Source organism: Enhydra lutris, unplaced genomic scaffold (assembly GCF_002288905.1).
Source record: "Enhydra lutris kenyoni isolate GAN:26980312 unplaced genomic scaffold, ASM228890v2 scaffoldscaffold37, whole genome shotgun sequence".
NCBI lineage: Eukaryota > Metazoa > Chordata > Mammalia > Carnivora > Mustelidae > Enhydra > Enhydra lutris.
The window spans coordinates 26,144,999-26,158,528 of record NW_019154121.1 but is presented as its reverse complement, the minus strand read 5'-3'; the positions used below and the strand labels follow the sequence as shown (position 1 = coordinate 26,158,528).

General features: G+C 47.5%; 4 non-coding genes across 4 annotated transcripts; 3 read left to right on the top strand and 1 right to left on the bottom strand.

Annotated features, from left to right (window-relative positions):
• Nucleotides 1-5,169: 5,169 nt before the first annotated feature.
• On the bottom strand, nucleotides 5,170-5,241 carry TRNAC-GCA. Its single transcript has one exon. It is a non-coding gene; the product is annotated as a tRNA-Cys (tRNA).
• An 804-nt stretch (nucleotides 5,242-6,045) lies between these two features.
• TRNAC-GCA lies at nucleotides 6,046-6,117 on the top strand. The gene has a single exon. It is a non-coding gene; the product is annotated as a tRNA-Cys (tRNA).
• A 3,315-nt stretch (nucleotides 6,118-9,432) lies between these two features.
• TRNAC-GCA lies at nucleotides 9,433-9,504 on the top strand. Its single transcript has one exon. It is a non-coding gene; the product is annotated as a tRNA-Cys (tRNA).
• A 3,482-nt stretch (nucleotides 9,505-12,986) lies between these two features.
• On the top strand, nucleotides 12,987-13,058 carry TRNAC-GCA. The gene has a single exon. It is a non-coding gene; the product is annotated as a tRNA-Cys (tRNA).
• Nucleotides 13,059-13,530: the final 472 nt, after the last annotated feature.

The window sequence follows — 13,530 nt, the reverse complement described above, 5'->3', positions numbered from 1 at the left end:
GCGGGGAGGTGTGGGGGGGGGGCGGCGAACGGCCGCCGAGATGGGGAGGGGGCTGCAGGCCAGACTGCGCGGGCCGCGGTCGGGGGTCGGTCCGAGTGGCTGCCAGACCCCCGCGTATCCCCAGATCTGCCAGCGCGCTCCCTCGCTCACCAGAGCATCGATCCCGGTCATGACATCTCGTGTGACCAAGCGCTGGTCTACTGGGTCGATTTAGGTGACCCCAGAAGCTCCTGGAACATAGGAGGCCCTCAAATAAATGTGTGATGAGTGAACCAGGCGTCACCCCCACCATCGTCCGGGTCCGGACGCGGCGGGCTGTGGGTGGGGGCGGATCCCGGCTGAGGACTAGGAGCCTCGGCCCGGGTTAGAACAGCTCAGGGGCGGTGGGCGTGTGGAGCTGAGCGGGCTCTGCGAGGCGGAAGCAGGGGTCCAGCGAAGCGGAGAGGCCCGCCTCCCGGAGAGCCCGCTACCCCCGCTTCCCTTCCCGGTAGGGTCTCTGGAATGTTTGGGGAAAGAGAATTTTTCGCCCAGCAGTCCCAGTGTTGGTCCCTGAAGCAGCAGCTCTGGCCTTCCAGGGGTGTCCGCTGGCCTTGCTGGTCACCTCCCAGAACGCCGGGGTACAGTGCTGACATCCTTGGCCTGGCCTCCAGGAAGGGCGTGGGAGGAGACACTCTCAGCCACTGCCCAGCTTCGTGCGCCGGCCAAGCTCCCTCCTTCAGACGCAAAGAATCGCGGGCACAGGACGGCAGGGTGTCTGTGTAGCCGACTGGAGGAGGAAATATTGACACCACAGGCGATTCAGGACAGGGAAAAGGAACGCTTCAAGCCCAGCACCTGATCTCAGAATCCCTAAAGGCCATAGAGCCTTGTGGTCAGCCCCTTACCTATGCCGTGTGACCCACATTCCTGCTGCGGTAGACTTCCTCCTGCCAGCCAGCGCTTCCTGCTCCCACCGCCTCCCCACACCCACCGTTGGACTCAGGATCCCTAAGCTTTAAAATCCCTTCATTTAAATAAAGTAACATCTTCACCCAAGACACACCTTTATTGGAGGTATACAGAGTCTTGACCCAACCTTTGACTCAACCTCCCCCTACCTGACCAGGCTTAGACCCCATTTGTAGACTCTAGGCCAGCCGTGGCTAAGATTAATTCACCAACAGCCAATTTGCTGAATGACCAGCTCTCCCAGTGATTGAGAAACCTTCCTACCCCTCTACCCTAAAGTTTTATTTGTACCTCTGACCCCATTCCTGCCCCCCGCACCCCGCCTCTATATCTGCATTGCAAGATGATTGTGGAGAACTGTCTTAAATTCCATTTAAAGTGTTTATTTGGCAGTTCTGGACAGGAACAAAAGCCGGAGGGCAGATAGAACAGATTTTTTTTTTTAAATTCTCAATAATTCAGATGGGTTTGCAGCAAATCAATATCCACTGGCTTAATTTTCATCATATTTGGCTTTTGGTCGCCAGGGCATTCGGTGAGTTGACTCGATGAATTAGCCAGCTGTAGTTTTCCCAAGCAAACTGGCTAGCGTCCTCTTAAAGATAAATGGTGCTATCCACTCCTCCATGTGAAAGTGGCTGCAATTTAAAAATATTTTCTAGTTTTCATGATTTCTTTTTATATCCATGAGGTTATTTGAAAGTACTTTCTAGCTTCAAAACGTATGGGTCCTTTTTAAAGTTCTTTTTGTTGTTGAGTTTTACCTCGTGGTAAGAGAATATATGATGTTGTTTTTTGCTATGGATTTTCCGAGAATTGCTTTGTAATCAACTATGTAATAAATGAAACTTTCCCATGTTTGCTTTGAAAGAGCATATATATTCTAATGTTGGCTGGAGGGATCTAGTTAGATCTATTAAATCAATATTATTGATTGTGTTATTGTGTCCTCTCCATCTTACCCCTTTTTGCCTTTTGATGTATCAGTTACTAAGAAAGATGTATTAAAATCTATGATTGTCCGTTTGTCAATTTCTCCCTGTATTTCTGACAGTTTTTGCTTTATATATTTTGACACTGTGTGTACAAATATATAGGTGTAGTCTCCTGGGAAAATTCATTTTATTATTATGAAGTAATACTCTTTGTTCTAATAATACTTCTAATCTGTAATTCATTTTATCTGATACCAATACAGCGAAACTAACTTTCCTTCGGTTAGTATTCATTTGGTATATCTTTTCCCATCCTTCCACTTTCAAACTTTCTGAATATTTATGTTTCAGGAGTGTGATTTTATAAGAGCCTACAACTAGAGTTTGTTGTTGAATCTCTATCTCAATTAGCAAATAGTCCATTTGCATTTATTGTGATTAGCAATATATTTTTATTCATTTCTACCATCTATTTTGTGCTTTCTATTGATTTTTATTTTTTTCTATGCCTTTCTCTCTATTCTTCTATGGATCAATTACTTTTTCTTTATTCACCTTTGAGGAATTCCCCTTGATTCCCTTATTTCTACTAATTTGAAAATTATTATTCTTCCTTTTCTATACTTTTAGGAGTTACTCTTTAAAATTTTCCACACATATCTGATTTGATATAGTCTAACAATTAGTATTCCCACCCTCCTTCCACACAAAAGAAGAACTTGAATGCATTAATTCAATCACATCATTGCCCTTATCTTCTGTATAATTGTTCTCTTTGGTTAAATCTTATTTAAAAGCCCCCCTCAACTCATCTTTTTGTCTTATATAATAATCAGTGCTGTTTATATTCACCAGTATACTCACTAGTGGGTTTTTTTTAAAGATTTATTTATTTATTTGACAGACAGAGATCACAAGTAGGCAGAGAAGCAGACAGAGAGAGAGGAGGAAGCAGGCTCCCCGCTGAGCAGAGAGCCCAATGCGGACCCTGGGATCCCAGGACCCTGGGATCATGATCTGAGCTGAAAGCAGAGGCTTTAACCCACTGAGCCACCCAGGCGCCCCTACTCACTAGTATTTTTGTTCACCACTTCTTCTCTTGTCTCTTTCTCCTTCCTTCTGGGTTCATTCTTCTTTCAGAATTACAAGTTTTAAAATTTTTTCAGCAAGGATATCTTAGAAGTAAAAGCTTTCAGTTATATTTCCGTCACTTCTGAATGACAGTTGAACTGAGTAGAGAATTCTAACTTTACGTTACTTTCACTCAGAATACTTTATTCCATTGTCTTCTACCCATCATTTCTTCTGTTGAAAAGTCTGCTGTAATTCTAATTATGCTTCCTTTGGATATGATTTGTCTTTTCTGTTTGGCTGCTTTTAAGATCATCCCTTTGTCTGTGGTATTATGAAGGCACTGCTATGTGCCTAGGTGTGGATTTTTCTTTATTGGAACTCATTCCTAATCTGGGGTCTTTGTACAAGTCTGGAAATTTATCAGCTATTATATCATTATGTTTTATCCTTGTAGAACTCATATTTGACATTTATCAGAACTCTATTCTATTCTGCACCTCTCTTAGGGACTCTTTGTTTGTTTTGTAATTTTTTTTAGAACTTTGTGCTTCATTCCTGGTAGTTTTTAAAGATTTATATTCTATTTCATTCACAAATACCTTTCTGTCTAATCCGCTATCCGTATTATACTATTAATGTCAATTATTGTGTTTTTCATCTTCCATGATTCTGCTTCCTCTTTGAAAAAGTCATATATTGTCATACATTTGATTTCTTATGTCTTTAATAATTCTGACCACACTTACTTCATATTACTTATATATTTCTCCTATCTGACATTCTTTATTTTGTCTGATGGTTTTCACTTGTGGTTGTTAATTTTACTATTTTGAATTGTGAACCCATTTTAAGCCAGGTTTCATCATAGGAATTCTGTGGAGCCTGGCTTGCAGATGTACCCTTCAGAGTTTGTGTCTGCTTCTTCTGGGCACCCCACAATCACTGTTAGCCTAGGCATACTTTTTATGTCAACTTTTAGCTTGGGGAATTTCTGAACTGTCCAAGTAGTGTAAATTCAAAATTCTAACAAGTGTGAAGACAGGTAGACCTGTGGTTATGAATTTTCAGGGGAGATGTCCCACCCACCCAAAGAGAAAGACCTCTTCTCTCCTAGTGCTAGTGTTTCACCAGCCCACCCTTTTACTGATGGTGTGGCTCTCTGGGAGTCTGACTTTACATGCGGGAGGGGCGTTTCAGGTCTAGACCTAACTCCTGGATCCACATGGCTGTTAAAACTCAACACCTCAGCCATCTCGAACCACAGGCATTCCTGGAGTCAGAACTTTAGTTCATCCCCTACCCTGCCCCCAAGATAATCCTTTGTTGTCATGAGAGCTCAGCTATACTCACGATTGGATATTTGATACCATTTGATAAAATGATATTTTATGCTTCACTTCTGGGTGTTTTGAGGTAGAAGGAGTTTTTAGATGATCTAGCCTAACATATTTCTGATAACAGAAATCCTTTTATTTTAAAATATCCCTCTCTTTTGTCAAGCTGTCCTTATCATTCATGTGACCATTCCTTCATTGGATTGTTTTACCCACCACAGACAGTTCCTGCTCAGCTCTGTCTTTCCTGTGTCTGGCATCGAGTGGGAATCAAATACGTCTTGAGTGAATGGATGATTGCATGGTTGAATGGATGGATGTCAGCCACTGCTCTGATGTCAGAAAGCATTGTGAGGCTGGAGTAGGGGTCAAAAAGCCCATCCATGCCTCTTTGGGGAAGATGGATTAGGGACAGTGGTGTGCTAGAGCTGACTCGCCAACCCCATGCTAGGTGAGCTTATGTTTGTAGCTTGAAATTGACGACGGTGAAATTATTCGCACCAGGAAACTGTGAAACACTAAAAATCAGCAATGCCCTTCCCCCAAGAGCTGGTTGTTAAATATTTAGCAGCAAAATAAATAAATACATAAAAATATTTAACAGCATACTACTGATGTGGAGCAATGAAAACGTGTAGAAAAAGTAAGCCTAAGCCTATGTAGAACAAGACCCATGATGAGTGAAATATGAAGTCAGAGTTGGGGGAACCTGTCACTCTGGGGCTGTGGTGCTGAGTGACAGGGTTTTAAGTTACCCCTGACTTTTTTTTTTTTTTTTCTTTCCGGATTTGAGAAGTCTCAGTATCCTGAAGCTCAGTATTAGGGAAAGGAGCTGAATCTTTAATATCAGCTCCAGTGAACAAAAAGTGAGACACAGCAGGGGGCACCTGGATTTGAACCAGGGACCTCTTGATCTGCAGTCAAATGCTCTACCCCTGAGCTATACCCCCTGGTACAGTTGTGGATGTAAGTAATACCTTTAACCTGTGCAGCCACACCCAACACCCCTATAAATTTGTGACAAATGTTCATTGGCTGGGCCTCCTGGAATCTGCCAAGCCTCCCTCACTACCATTTTTTCTCTCTGATGCAGAGCAAACAACAGGTTCGCCTCCCTGATTTTTCTGGAAGAGAACTGACACCAGCATTTAAAGCTGGAAGGGCCTTCAGAGTCACTAATCTGTGCCATTCACAGTGGGCATCTGCAGACATTCGAGATTACTAGTCTTACACCACACAAAGCCTTGCTGGTGGGATCAGAGCCTGAATCCACTCTTCCTGACTTTGGGTTTAGAACCCTGTTACCGAACCAATGACTCTTTTATCTTCCTCTTGTCCCTATCTTCCATCAGTTAAAATATATGTATGTTGGCGGCCAGGGGGGTGGGAGTGGGGGGGAGTTCTGACTAATACATAGAGCTGCCTGTTAGATCTATTTAATTTTATTTATGTATGTATTTTCATTTAAATATACAACTTTATAAAATAATGTTTTCCTGATTATAATAAAGCAATAAAGACAGTATAGACCCACAGGACAAAATGGATGTCTGGTAACTAGTTTCGCGTAGAAGAGAAAAAAAAAATCAGTCCAGCTGAAATATAGTCTGTAGAGGAGTTTGTAGGGGAGGTTGATGGCCAGAGGGAGGCGGCTCTGCAGGCTCACTGGGAATGAACGGCGGTTAGTGTCCTGGAGGATACCCGGCTATTGCAACACAGTGAAAAGATGCTAGCTAGAAGCACAGAGCGGGTTGGGGGGTATAGCTCAGGGGTAGAGCATTTGACTGCAGATCAAGAGGTCCCCGGTTCAAATCCGGGTGCCCCCTGTGGTTTTCTTTCCAGGTCGTCATGGGCCACCCAAGTAGTTTCACCCCACGTGTTATTAGGTGGATTTTAAAATTGGGCTGATTTCCTCTGGATGGCTGAGCTTCCAGAAAGTGGGGCAGGAGGCTGGGGGCACACGGAAGCAGTAGCTGCGAGACCTCATGCGAGACCTCATGGGCTCAGCCGCAGGGGGGCGCTGCTCGTGCGCATGTCCCCTGGACCTCAGCCCTGGGGGACCTGGATGCAGGAGCCCCAACGCGCACCTCTTCCTCCTACCCGCTCCACCCCGGTGCGCACTCGGTGATGTGACAGGCGCATCTGGGCGAGGACTACGTGGGCGATTCTAAATGGCGCTTGGCCTAACTAACTGTGCTTGGTTCTCAAAGCAGGTGCCCTGGGCAGGGGCCCAAGAAGCTGCCAGGTGCAGAAGGAGGCTTGGTAGGAAAGGGGTCCGGTCCTGGTGCAGCAGACCCCACGGGTCTCAGGCAAGCCCACAGAAGGCGTTGGCGACTTGCTGTGTTAGAGTTCCGACAGGGCGGCTGGGGGAAAGGCACCCAGACTCCTAGGTGGGTCCTTTGAACACCAATCACGTGGTCTCTGATCCCTAATCCAGGGAGCCCCCACCTGCTGTTGCTAAAAAAAAATATATGTATGTTGTGGACTTTATTTCTTAGAGCAGTTGAAGGTTGACAGGAAAACTGAGCAGAAAGTACAGAGAATTCTCTTATACCCCTCCTCTCACTTTCCCCCCACCCCCGTTTCCCTGTGGTTAAGATCTTGCACTAATGTGCTACATTTGTAAATACTGGTGAGCGACTATCAATGGACATATTATTATTAACTGAAACCTGGAGTTTACATTAAGGTTCCTGTGGTTTTATGGGTTTTGACGAATGCATAGTGTCACATATCCACAATTAACTAGCATCATAGGGATAGTCTCAGTGTTGTGAAAATCCAGCCTGCTACACCTAGTCATTCCTCTCCCCTCCCTGCCAATCCCTGACGACCAGGATTTACTGTGCCTGTTTTGCCTTTTCCGGAATGTCATCCATTTGGAAACATACTATATGAGGCCTTTCCAGATCAGCGTCTTTCACTTAGCTATAGGCATTTAAGGTTCCTCCATGTCTTTTTGTGGCTTGATAGCTCATTTCTTTTTATGGCTGAATAATATTCCATGGTGTGGACTTGCTGTCATATTTATTTAGACTTGTTGCCATTCCAGGTAACTGTCTCTTCCTGCAGGAAGGGAAGAGGGAAATTAAGAGTATATTATCTTGATGAGCACTGAGTAATATAGGAAAGTGTTGAATCACTGTACTGTACATCTGAAAATGATATAATGCTGGATGTTAACTACACTGGAGAAGGAAAAGAAGGAGGAGGAGGAGGAGGAGTGGGAAGAGGAAGAAGAGGAGGAGGAAGAAAAGGAGGAGGAAGAGAAGGAGGCCTGAGGAGGGAAATGCAACTATCTTTCTTACCCTCAACATTTGAAATTCCTTTCCATTTGGCGGGGATCCACAGGTGTGCGTGACTGGTGGAAACCAGGACCTCCCTGCACTACCAAAGACAAAAGTACCAGACTTTGCCCTCCCACCAACGCCAGCAATGCCCTAAGCTTAGCCACTCACACGCACGTGATTGAGACTTGGAACACGCAATGAGGGACATACAGGCAGGAAGAGTCGGCATTTATTCCAGGGGAGCTCTGACATTGGTGGTGGGGCTAATGGCTGCAGGCAGCATGCAGTGGGGGCATCACAAGCCCCCCAACTAGGATGCTGTTTGGGGCGAAGACTTGTGACCCCCTGGCTACGCTTTAATTCTGCCCGTCTTCTGAATGTAGATAGTTAGGTTTCCTTGGGTGGTCTGAGATTTTTGTCTTCGTGCCAGTCATTTCCTAGTTTGCTTCGAGTAGCCATTATCAGTTTCTGTTTGGGAGACAGAATGCTGGCAGTGTGAAAACTGATACTAGAAGTCAGGTGCAGGAAGTGAGGGGAACATGGTGTTGGTGTTCTGGTCTGGTTGGGGCTAAAAGCAGTGACCATCTGGCCGGTTATTCAGGAATTGGAACCTGGCAGTCCTTGACACAGTGACCAAGCAGGGAAGTTGACTATTGTCTAGGTCACCTGGAAGGAAGTGCCCAGAGAGGGCCAAGCCCCAATATACTAAATTACCATAGAACACCAGGAAGCACTATACAGTAGAGCGGCTAATTCTGTTGGCACGGGAACTCAAAGAAAATGAAACTCAAACGTGTAAACCTTCTACTCCAGCCGGTGCTAAGTGCAGAGAGACTTATCTCTTATCCCTGAGTAACCGAAAAGGCCTCCAACCAAATGTGGGGTTTGATCCTGCAGGTTATTGACTTACAATGTCAGTTAAAGGAGCAGTATCCTTGTCTCACGCGTGAAAGGTAGGACACTAATCAGAAAAGAGTGGGATCGTCGCACCCACTCGGCGTTTATTCAATGGACTCAGAAACAAAGGTCAACATTTCAGGCATGGAGGCTAGGAGCCAGCTCCACCAAATGGATTGTGTGTCCCGCCCCCACCGGAACCTGGCTATGCCAGGGAAGGGTGCCTAACGTTCCAATTACATCCCCTAATAAAAAGATGGTGTTTTAGAGGCCGGGCAAGCAGCCAGCAACGTGGAAGCCAGCTGGTTATGTTAGGAACCTCCTGGATGGGGCGCTGCTTTGTTCTCGCTTGAATACTTATTTTGAGTTTACATTACATTTTTGAAGTGAAGCAGGTTACCTGTGCAACAAAGGAATGTGTAGGTAAGCTGCACAGAAACGAGGAAAGAATCTCCCCTTTTCTACCCTCTCTCCCACTGCATAGCCCAGTGTCCCCGGTGGTCTCCGCAAAGTGAACCTCACCAGTCTCTGATGTCAGGTAACCTCCCCTTTGGTTACTGCCCTGATGCCTTGTGGGAAGGACTGGTAAAGGTCTGCGAGCTGGGAGGGAGGGAGGGGTGAGGGTGGGGTCACAGGCAGGGGTCGATGGAGCCGAGCAGGTGGAGCTCAGAGAGGAGGGAAGGAAGGAAGGATGGGGTGCGGGGTCCCGCCGAAACCTGGTGCCTCCTGCAGTTCAGACGCGGCTCTAGAGGAAAAGCGCCTATTGGACATGAGAGAGTCTCTGGGGAACGGGAAGGCGGCCTCCCGGCCACAGGGTGGTCCCTGGTGAGGTTCTGCTGGGCCTGCTAGTTTCGTAGGCCTACCAGCAACGACTAGAACTCGCGGGGGGGCTCTGGAACGCTTGGGTGCGGCGTCACAGGTGAAGTAATGTAAAGAGGAGCCAACCTCGCAGAGGGGGGTATAGCTCAGGGGTAGAGCATTTGACTGCAGATCAAGAGGTCCCCGGTTCAAATCCGGGTGCCCCCTGCTGGACCCTTGCTTTATTGCCGAACACGGAGGTACCACGATCTATTTAATGTCATGGGACACTTTCCCCCAGGCCCTGTCCCGGGTGGCTTTTGTCCCCTGGCATATTGAAGTGGCAGGTTGACCCATGGGCCGCAGTTCTTCACCTCCCGCTTTCTGCGGCTTTCGCTGGTGACTTTTCCGTTTCACTCCCAGAGGTGAGGGCGCTCTGCACCCCATTGCTCTGGGCTCCATCGTAGGGATCAATCTGCACCAACCAGGAGACAAAACCACACAGTAACTTAAGTGGGAAGTTTAGTATAAAGAATTATTGTGTTGTGAAAAGAGTAACCACACAGGTGCAAAGAAAAATCCACAAAGTTATCCGAGGGGAGAGGAACCCAAAGGACAAATTTGGAAGGGGGACCCCTCCCCAAAGCTGGGAGTAGATCCCGGGGGAAGGTGTGGTTGCAGCAACCGGACCTATTTACGGCCTCCGGGCAAGCAGCAAGCAAACCTCTTGGGCACAGGAGAGGCAGCAGGAGGCGAGAGGTCTGGAGCGCGCAGCAAAGGCGCCTGGAGGGCTCGGGGACCAGACCTCTGCGGGGCAAGACGAGCGGGGCTGGAGGGCACACGCAGGTGCGTAGGCGGAGTTGGGAGGGCCCCGCGGGGGTTGGGGGTGGTGGGGGTCGCCGGCCCAGCCAGGGCTGCCAGATCACCGTGGTGGGACTTCTTTCTCTGGGTGCCCGGCTGGGTCCTCACGCACCCGCACCTCTGACCAACCACGGAGACCAAGGGGAAGGGGATGGAAAAAACAAAAACAAAAAAACACCACCACCACCAACAACACGTAGCCGAAATTAGGGAGACGATCCCCTTTTCTCCCGCTACATCCCTCCAGCGCCCTCTACTGACAGCTGTTCACGTTACAGGAGAAACGCTTCTAGAAACCGGTCGGTTATCGCACGGCGGGCATGCGGGCCTGAATTTGGACCCGAGAGTCAAAAAACTCGGTAGCTGTGTGCGTGTGACTTGTTTGGGACAACAGGATGTTAGCGGGTGTATGCAGGCTAGGGGCTTGAGATCAGCTTGCAAGGGTAGGTTTGTCCTCTGGGGCTTCTCTTATTACCATGAGATGTGTTCCTCGTGCGAGCCGCTGCCCCTTCCGCCTGGACCCCAGCAATGAGCACACACGGCCGCATTCTCCAGCCCAACTCATCTAGCGGAGCCGAGGCCGGCTGGACCCGCAGCTTGAAGCGAACCTACCCAGCCCAGCCCAGCCTAGATCAACTGATTCACATTCAATATTCTGCCCCGTGGGCATGACAGTAAATGCCCATCGTTGTGTGTCACCGGTTTGGGGCGCCTTGTTTCACGACACTATTGTGGATTCGACTGGCAAATACTAAAATTGACATACAGAAGGGGGCGCCTCCTATAAAAAGGCCTAAAGTACAGGGCATGCCTTCGCAGTGAAGCAACGGGTACGAGAGAACTGTCAGAATCAGCTGAGGAAATGGGAAACGATTACCGACAGGGCGATCAGAGGCGCACGATAACCTGGAAGGCAGAACGTGTCCTTGAACTTGTAGTGGGTGGGATAGGATGTTTCAAGGAAAAATATTGAATATCTGAGCGACTATAGGCTGTTTTTGATAAGGTCCCACAGAGAAAGCTTTGAGTTCAGAAGAGAACTTCCTGGTTTGCAGTCAGAATTTAGAGGCAATCTAGGTAGCTCGGAACTGCATGGTCAGAAAAATGAAACCATCCTCTCCAAAAGAAAGGTGAGGTCGTTATTACATCACTTTAGGAAAAAGACTAACTCCAGAGCCTTCCCGTAAGACATAGCCTCAAACCAGATCGAGCTTAATGCACTCATGGACTCAGAATATGCCCAAATACTTATCCTTGAGCTGGAGGCAGAGCAAATGTCCGAAAACAATTGCAATCGTGTAGCTTTTGGCCCAGGGAGTCAAATAAACAGAAAACCCACAGGTTGCTTGAGAGAACTGTGCTGTCAAAAGCATTACTAGCCTGGATGAAAAGAAACAAAGACTGGGAAGTAAAAGGACCTGGGCTTCCAGCATTCTACAGGGGGAAGCAAGCTGGGAAGAATGCTCAGCCACCAAAAAGGACATATTTTCCAACGATCCCTTCAAAAATTGCAGAGAAGCCTGAAGGAAAAGGAAGACTCCTCAGACTCAGGCAGAACAGTGGACGGGGAGCTGTCCTGACACAGCAGAACCAGAGCCTAATCATGCTGAATTTGGGGTGGTTTCTTAGACAATATTACTGTGAAAAGCCTGACAAATACTGACACTGGGATCCAGAAGGGGGGCTCCGGCTGGAACAAGAGGTAAGAGAGGAACACAGCCACATTTGTCTAGCTTGTCGATTTCTATGAACCAGTTTCTATGACCATGTGTTTCCCGTCGTGACCAGTCTTTGAATGTAAAAGGCTTTAGTGCCCTGAAGTCTACTCCTGTACCATCATTGGATTTTGGGTGTGTGAGTGATTGGTAATTCGTTTTTTTAAGCTTATAGATCTCTAAATCAAGAGAGGCTTCCCCTGGATCTAGTGCAGATCATAGGATCCTGGACTTTGACTGAATGAGGCTTTGGGGGCCTTGGGATAAAGCTGAGTATGTTAAGCGTGCAGGAGAGATTAAGTAATTATGACCAAGAGGGCAGACCACAGTGGATTAAAATGTTGGCCCCAGTTCTGAACTTATTCTGTGTGAGCCCTTTGCCACAAGACTTTTCAGATGCTCCCAGTAGAAGCGGAACAGATTTCCTTGCCCTTGATGTCGGGCTGGGTGCTGAGCCCTGCCATCACTGATGGGATGTTAGCGCCTGGATCACAAGCCGAGGCTGGAAACCTGCTTGGGTAGCTGGGCAGGATTTGTTTGCAGTTCTGCCATTCCCGGGAGAAAAGTTTCCCTGCGAGCTGCCACTCTTCCGACTTGGATCCAGGAATAAACAGACTTGGAGCAAACCTGAGCACGATTCACATCAAGGATCCAAGCCCAGACGGACCCTCAGCTTGAAGCAGGGCCTCCAGGTCAACACCAGACTAGATCCACTGATTGCCACGCATTTTGCTGACCTATGGACATGAAAATAAAGGCTTATTGTGGCACGCGTCTGAGTTGGGGATGATTTGTTATGAAGTATCATTGTGCACGTAGCTAATCCAGGCACGATTCTTACACTTCCTCTCCCTTCCCCCTCCCACCTACTGAGTGAGGGGAGGGGAGGACACTACAGTTTACCCAAGGAGTTTGGGTTGTGGCTGCAGAGTAGAAGAGCGCTGTTAGACAAGGGGGGGTCTCTGGGGAACAGAACGGCCAACTCCTGGCCAGAGGGTGGTCTCCAGCCAGTTTGTGGTGGGCTTGCCAGTTTCACAGGTGGACCAAAAGAGAATAGAAGGTCCAGTGCACTATGTAATGCTTGGCTGTGGCAGTGCAGGTGAACAATGCTAAAGAGGAGCACAACTCTAGCAAGGGGGTATAGCTCAGGGGTAGAGCATTTGACTGCAGATCAAGAGGTCCCTGGTTCAAATCCAGGTGCCCCCTGTAGGTGTCTCACCTTATTGCCAAGTGCAAATAGGTAACCTCATTTAGGGTCCTGCTCATAGTAAAGTCATCTACATCAGCAACCTCCTTGGATCTGTGTCAGTTTCCCCAAGTGACTTCTGGGGCACAGCACATATCATGGTACTGTCGTTAATGATGTGTGTGTCAGAAGTTTCTTACTCCTTAAAGTTTACGTTATGATCAGGAGTTACCCAGCCTGTCTGCACCGGAATTACTTAGGGACCTTAGTAAAAATACAAATCAGCTGTAGGAATTAGGATTTATAGGGCCGAGGAGGTGCCCGGGAGCTTCTGTTTTGGGGAGGCACATCCCTCCTGCTAAATTTGATGGTACCATCCAGGCATTCCAAGTAGCTGGAAAATTATTTTGGAACTTACAACACTATGTCATTTTAAACAACGTTCTGGTGGTAAACATCAATGATTTTTCAAGTTATTGCCTTCCGCCCAGG